This window comes from Pempheris klunzingeri, chromosome 6, assembly GCF_042242105.1.
Source record: "Pempheris klunzingeri isolate RE-2024b chromosome 6, fPemKlu1.hap1, whole genome shotgun sequence".
Lineage (NCBI taxonomy): Eukaryota > Metazoa > Chordata > Actinopteri > Acropomatiformes > Pempheridae > Pempheris > Pempheris klunzingeri.
In genome coordinates this window covers 19,795,723-19,803,956 of record NC_092017.1, presented here as the reverse complement: position 1 = coordinate 19,803,956, position 8,234 = coordinate 19,795,723, and positions in this window count along the sequence as shown.

The window sequence follows — 8,234 nt, the reverse complement described above, 5'->3', positions numbered from 1 at the left end:
CTAAGGCATGTAAAAAATGTTATTTTTAAATAAATCAATGCCGTATTAACCACATTGTTCTTTTCTTTAACTAAACAGATCTACATCAGTGAGCTGCCTCTAATTCCTTTACAGTGCACTAAATCTATTATACTATACTCATACATATATTCTACATTTTATATTCAATTATATGCAATATTTCTGTATTATACTATATATTGTGTTACGCTATATTACTACACCTGATAGTTAATGTAGTTTCTATTTTTGCCTCTGTTCCTGTGTTGATTTTTTTTTCCTTTACTTTATCATTTCTGTCCTTTGACTCTTAAACACCTGAATTGAAAGGATCAAAAACCTATTGACTCGTTATACGCTTTTATTTTGAAGGCAGAATCAGGACTGTCCGGGTCACTTCCTGTCTCACTGCTGATTTTGACGTAACTTTGCGGATTTTCCCGCTGATCCCAGCCTGCGGGAGCCGATGACAGACAGCTGAAGCTTCCAATGAGGAACGAGAGCCTCAGACTCTGGGTGGTGACGATAGAGAGGGCGGGGCTTGTTCCTCAGTTTGGCCAAATGGCGCCAAAGTGAAAAAACTTTTTTTAATATTAAATCATGAATGAGGTGCCGATGTTGACCCGCTTTTATATCACAGAATAAAGTCACAAGGATGTCAGAAATATACACACACCCACGCCTCTTTATCCGCATTTAGACGCCCTGTATTCGTCTGTTTTTCGGCTCATATATTAAATATATATCTAATTTCGACGTGATTCCACCGATCTATTCATATCAAAGTCAATAATATAATAACATAATATGTTTGCTAAGACAAAATTATACTTTACAATCTGAAAATAAACACAGTCACGAAGCCTCATAAACTGTATTATCATCAATCCAGCAGCTGAGGACGCTGTTGTCTCAGGTTGAATCTGTCTGCAACAAATCAATTAGTCTTATTTACATGAAGAAAGAAGTGTACTTGAGGTCGTTATACAGAAGTTAACAGACATTTTCTTTTATTTGTAAAGAAACGCAGCAAAAAAAAAAAAGTTTTGAAGATGTCGTTTAGTTTAGTCTTTTCAGTCAGAAAAATAAAAGCAGAAGGTGTGAACAGAAGTTAAACACTGAACTAAACAATCATAGTGTCTCCATTAAGCCTGTGGTTTATGATATCCAGGTGAAAATAATCTAATTATTACATTTTTATTTAGTTTTAGTTTCACTACCTCCAGCTGTGGCTTTTCTTTTTACTGTCAAATTACTGAAATTTGACTTTCAAAACCCTTTTCTGAAAGGTTTTAAGAGTAAATATGAGGTTCATATTGAGGGTCAAAGTTCATTCCTGACTTTGGAAATGTTCAAACTGTGTCAAACTAGGGTCAAAAGATGTTTTATTTCCATGTGTCATCACATGACTGAAGCAAACTCTGAAGAAGCCAGTAACATAAGTTTGAAAGCCTAAAAAACAAAAAAACTAGTAAGAAGTTCAGTTTTCTTTTTTACAGGGTAATGTAAAACAAAGTTAAATACGTGTTAAATTACCACTCCATAGCAACATAAGATTAAAACCTTCAGAAGAAGCTAATAAGTGAAACCCTGAGTTAAGGTTTTTTCTTCTCCTGGTTTATGTTTGACTTTCTCACTGCTACAAAATAGTAAAATGTCTCCAAGTCACAGTGGATTTATATGGATTTTATAGATCAACTTCCAAGTAAAGTAAAACAAAAATAAAATCCTCACAGTAACCCAGCAGCTGTTTTCAGTTTGGGCTTCCTCAGCAGAGAAAAATGTGACTTCTGTGACTCTGAGCGATGCGAAACAGCAGCAGCGATGGTTTGTATTCACATCAAGTCAACTGACAACCAGCTATGTTTTTATGCTGCTGTTAGAAAGGAAGAAATGTGAATTGAACACAGTAACGCTCCAGCATGAGGGCGTTTTATTCTGCAGAAAAGGCAGGAAAGTTCATCTCTCCAGTGACCTGAGGGAACAATGCCGGACCTGGCAGGCCGCCGTGACCCAGCCGAAACAATAAAACACTTTATAAATAAATTAATGAGCAACATGACACCAAACACAACCGCAGGCAGGAAGAGCAAGAGAGATGGTTCAACAGTTTAAAACTCTCTGGGGTCAAACCGATTTTTATACAGATAGCTAAATAACAGACCACAGAGTGCCATGGTTGACCAATCAGAATCGAGTACTCAACAAAGCCATGCAAAAAATATGCATATAGATAGATAGATAGATAGATAGATAGATAGATAGATAGATAGATAGATAGATAGATAGATAGATAGATGATTGTTAAATGGGTCAATCCACATGGTGACTCCTTTTACCTGTGGTAACTGTGATGCTGATACTTTCACTTTTCAGTTTTCGTGCCACTTTAAAATATTAAATCATCTTGCAGCTGTTCGGAGACGACTGAAGGTCACTTTTCTGTCACGCTGTCTTTCTGCAGTGACCCTGACACGTGCACCCGTTTGCACGAAGACAGTTTTCTGATGGGCCGTACAGATGGAGGAAGCTGCTGTTAGTTGGAAGCATGAAGACATTTTATGGTTTCTTTTTCCTCCAGGTCGGCCTGACCCACGTCAAATCAGACCCAAGAGACATGAACACACCCTCGTCCTCCCGAACCCTGCAAACTGTAGGGGAGAGCAGGGTGAGTTGACCCAGTTTTTACTTGAGAGTTCTTTACAGTGAGGGAACGACAATAATGTCTCAGACCAAAATATGTACACATATTTCAGGATGCGGTGGAATAATCACTATGGATCTAAAAGAAACGATTTTCAAAAAAGTGGTCTCTTGGCCCAACTTACCCCTCATCTGGGGCAAGTGGGACACGTGGGAACAAATTGTTCCATTAATTATGCAAAGTATAAGGAAAACAGAACAATTTCACCTCATATAGCCCAAATGTTCTATCAAAGAAAGAGAAATTGAATACCAAATGACCTCTAAAGGTTTTATTTAAAGATAAAGTCTACAGTTTGGAGCCAGAGGTGACGGTCATTCCACAAAGGCTGCCTCTGATTTGACCGTAATTTACCAAATGAACATCATTCTGTGTTGAAGAGGACTAAACTTGTGACTGAGACCATAAACTCATTAGGAAAGTGTTAATGGAGGTAATAAATCCAGTGAGAAGTAGGGTAATTTGCTCATAGACTTCCATTCATTCAGACTTATTATTAGAAACAGCAGAGTTGCCCCCTGTTGGCCATGAGAAAGAATGCAGGTTTAAGGCTCTTCAGAAGTGGCTTCACCTTACAGTCCTGGAGGCTACGTCCACTTTTTATATGCAGACTGTGTTTCTGCATTAGTTGGATGCTGCTGCAATGTAGATTTACAGTAAAATAATACATTAATAATATATGTTGACAGAATAGCCTCAAATTGTAACTTCCTAAAGCACAACACATGGATGTGAGTTTTTTTTTTCAAACTTATCTGTAACAGTCCAGGAACAAGAATCTCGACTCTTTGAACACAAAAAAATCACTTTGAATGGCAAACATTTGTTTTTTTAAAACTTGGTATGGTAATATGGTATTTTGTTCTCTTTTACTGTATAGTTTTATTATATTCTAATTTAAGATATTGAAATATTTGTTTATACATTTTCTGCGTGCGCGGTGTGGAGGACTGCATTTTATTGTGTAAAACAACTTTTATGGATTGTATAATGACAATAAAGCTAAAGTTTGACCCTTTGAAAACTTTGAGTTCATTCATCAAAGTATAAGTAATAGAATAACATTCAGCAGCCAATAGTTATTTGGACTGAGAGATTGAGTTTCTAATTTTTCTACTTATACTTTACTACGTTTGGTAAAAGGACCTCATTCCACTTTGCTGGGAACAAACATCCTAATTTCTCCTGAGCAAAAACTCTAATGGCAGCAGAGAAAAAGGGCGGCTGCCATGACAGAGAACTGGAGCCACTTCTCTCAGTGTGAGTCATTACTTCCATGAGTGAGATGATTTTATTCAAGAATGACAAAGCCAGGAAATAATCAGCCTTGCTGCTCCACACGCATGCATGACCAATAGAAAATCTCTCTCTGGTTGGTTTTTCCAGGTGGAGGACTAAGTATTCAGCTTTAAATACTAATACCACATTGTAAAAATACTCCTTTAGACTTCAGTACTCACTCCTTTAGACTTCAATACTCCTTTAAAAGTCACACATTAAAACATTTACTGAGGAAAACGTACTTAAAGTATTAAAAGTACTCAAAGCAGAGAGACTGTTAAACTGTATGTACTATAATATTATATCATTAGGTTATTATTCGCATGCATCAATGTAAAAGTAGGATTTTTTAAAAGCAGGACTGGTTGAGGTGGAGCCTGCAGCTAATCATTATTTTCATTATGGGTTCATCTGTTGATCATTTATCGATTGACAGGGGTTGGTTGTTTTGTCCGACCAACAGCACAAATATTAAAATTAGCTGATGAGCGATGACACAATTTTTTAATTATCAAATTAGTTTCCAAATAATTGTCTGTTAGGTAACTTATCAGTTCATGAAATAATCGTTTCAGCTGTACTTTTACATTTTCAGATGTTTTAAATGTAAAAACTTCCTCCATGAAGCACCTATTAACTAAAGATGTCACATTATTTCCCAGTGAAATGTAGTGGGGTAAAAGTACAAAGTAGCATGAAAAGAAGAGACTCAGGTGAAGTACAAATACCTCAACTGTGTACTGAAGTGGCTCTCACAGATTTTCTTACAAGCAACATTTCAGATCATTTAATTGAAGCATATTTAAGGATGAATTCTTCGAGGAAAATTTGAGCCAAAGACAAAAGGTCAGTTGATGAGAGATGGATGTGACGAAGGGCTGTTAAAGCAGATTTAATTTATTTGTTTGGCCACTTGAGGGCAGCGAAACAGCTGCCAACCCTGATGAGAGCAGTGAAACAGTGAAGTCACAGGTAAAGAAACCAAAACGACAAGTTAAAAGCTGCAGAGAGCTGCAGAGTTAAGTGAGTAAATTCTCTGTGGGTTCAGCCCTCACATTACATTTAATTTGTGATAAGTAATTTGATCCGTAGTTAATATAAAAATATTGATTAGTGCAGCTTTAAATAGAAAAAAAAAATGTTGTACTTGCGTCAAAGAGACTAGATTTAGACCTTCGTTAGCACCTGTAGCAACAACAGCAAACACACACACATCCAGCGTCCACACTGACTCAGTAACAACAACCAACGTCAAACACTGCAGTAAACATGACAGAATGACTCCAAAACATAAGAGAGACATAACAAAAGATGGCTCCAAATAATACCATCAGTACCAGAAGTTATCAATAACACACACTTAACATCCTATGATCACAAACGATGGCAGGATGGGTAGTTTTATACATTTTAAAGCGAGTTTATGAAGTGGGGCTGTATAAGGTACTTATCCATAGTTAGTGTATTACTTACAGGAGATTACAGTCAACACAGCCCCATTTTGGAGGAGGGGACAGTAGAAAAACTTATTTTACTCACTTAAAAAACATAAATATCAGTTTAAGTGTTCGCTATATTTACAATATTTTCATCACTTCACGTTGCGATCAGACAGCCTTTTCTAAGGGGGAACTGAAGCTGTTCTCTTTATCCCTTCGCTCACTTGGATAGATAGATAGATAGATAGATAGATAGATAGATAGATAGATAGATAGATAGATAGATAGATAGATAGATAGATAGATAGATAGATAGATAGATAGATAGATAGATAGACTTTATTGATCCCCGGGAGGAAATTCTGGTGTTACAATAGCATAGAAAGTTAAAGTGACCACCACCACGAATACCAACAAATAAGCAAAATAAAAATGTACAAAATGTTGTAAGTTGCAATAAAAATGTACAAAATGTTGTAAGTTGCAACAAATTTACCTCGCAGAACAGGGAAGTTCGCTGTGCTACCACTGCCTTGATAATTTGTTGTTTATATTTCTTATAAAACAGAGTTGAGATTAACGTACCCTGATCTTTAGACTCATTGTTATGGATTGACTTGGTTGTATAAAGAACAGGGTGCGTCACTGTTTACTCTCTAATCACAGGTGACATTTCACTCTTTTTATTTGTGTGTCTTTGACCCTTCACCTCTATCGTCCATCATCATCTGTCACGTTAGCTCAGCCCCACTGTTGCTCTCACTGTGGGCCACACTGAAGACGAGCAATGGCTGAAGGGGTCCCAACGTTTCATGGTGACTTTGTAGAAACCTTTGTTCAGTGTGACCGACCGGGGAGGAAAAACAGAGTCAGAGGCCAACAAACACCAGCAGCTCTTTATCAGAACAAAAGCACGTAAAGTCATTTCCCCAGCTAGCAGCGAGTGGTACTGACAGGATGGAGATAGGTGGATACCTGTCCGTCACCTCTGACTACCAATCAAAGTCCACAGACGCTGGCAGCAAAACATGTTTTCTTTACTGCAGGCCTCAAGGAGCGCTGAGGCAGGGCCAAACAGGAAGAGGTCATAAACACATCTGAGTCTGTTTCAAGGCCTCGGAGGAGGGACGCCAGCTCCTTGTTTGGCTTCAGAAAAACAAGTTTAAGCAGTCATAAAATGCTACTAACGATTATTTTCATTGTTCATTAATCTGCTGATTCTGTCTTTCCATTAATCATTTAAAATAATATATCAATTGCAAATGGAAAAATGTTTATACAGTATTTTTCTAGTCTCCAAAATACTCAAAGCACTGAAAAAAAATGACTTAAAAGATGAACACATAGAACACAAATAGGGGGGGATTGATTTCATGCCTATTGACTTATTGATTAATCAGCTGATTGTTTCAGCACTACATAAAATAAAGAAGTGTTTGATTAAATATTAAATGTCCAAGTTTAGCATGAAATATCAGAAATGTCTTGGCAGTAATGAAGATCACCGACCTTTGCTTCCCTTTTGGTATTATCTACGTGATGACCGTGCACTGAGGTTAATGTTGTAATAAAAATATTTTAGTAAAACTATATTATTTGTTTTATTCAGTTTGGTTTCAGCAAATAATTCTAGTGTCATTTTAATGTCTGTATATTCTTGCAGAGGATTTTTCACTGTGATTTATAAAAGAAAATGAACTGTAGCACATTTAAATATACATTATATTAAATATCAGTGCTAAGAAAGAGGCAATGGACGGCCTACAAATACCAGTAAAGGTTTTTCTTGATATAAGTGACTACAAATACATATGTATTATATATTTTATATGTCTCCTACTGGTGTTTTTAATGTTCTAATGATAACTTTAACTACTATATGAGGAAAGGTTTGGGCCATGTGAACAAAAAACAAGAGAAGTACCAACAATTCTGACTGTTTTTTCTGAATTCAAAGATTAATCTCAGAACAACTATAAAAAATGTAAAAGAATGAAGCCAGGATAGTTAACTAGCGAGTGAAAATCCAAAATCATCAATCAGAAATCTGTACATGTGAGCACAAAAGAAGTTATTTGGTTTTTCTCATCACTCTTGCACATCTCGGGCTTTCCTCCTGGTTTCTGGGTAAAAGGTGAATCTTTGTGTGAAAGAGCGATTTGATCTCACAGCGGAGGTCATGGCCAAGCAGAGCGTTAAGTAATGTGATGGTGGATGAAGTGAACCTGTGACGTCCCGTGTGAGTAAATATCTGTTCTCAGTCGGAAGTTAATACGCGGTTAATACCGCGACAAAAAGAGGTCAACTGGGGGGTTTTCTTTTCAGAAGAAGAGCAGAGATCTGTTATACTTTATGCAACAAACAAGAATTTAAAGTGACTTTAGACAGATCAGTCACACCTTTTAGTTATGCTGAACTTATGAACCAGTATTAAAAGCTTAAAAGGTAGAAATTGAGGAAATATAACTGTTAGTTAATTGATTTACTGACATGGACGAAGGTCTAGAGACTAGAGTCCCACAAACTTGAAGTGAATCTGAATCTTTCTTAGTGTCACAGACCTGTAAGCTAGAGGAGGTCCCAAACATTAAACAGGAAGTAATGGAAAGACACCACACAGGAAAGTGTCATGTAAAGGAGCATTAATTGATTCTCCTGACACAAACACAACCTGCGGTCTGAAACACTCCTCAGTTTGTTTGACTGTGTGACAGAGGCACCAGATGCAGCTACCTTGACAGCAGCAACAGAGCCAGTCCAGGTCATGGACACACAACAGCTCAAGTTAGTCTAAACAAGACTGAATGTGA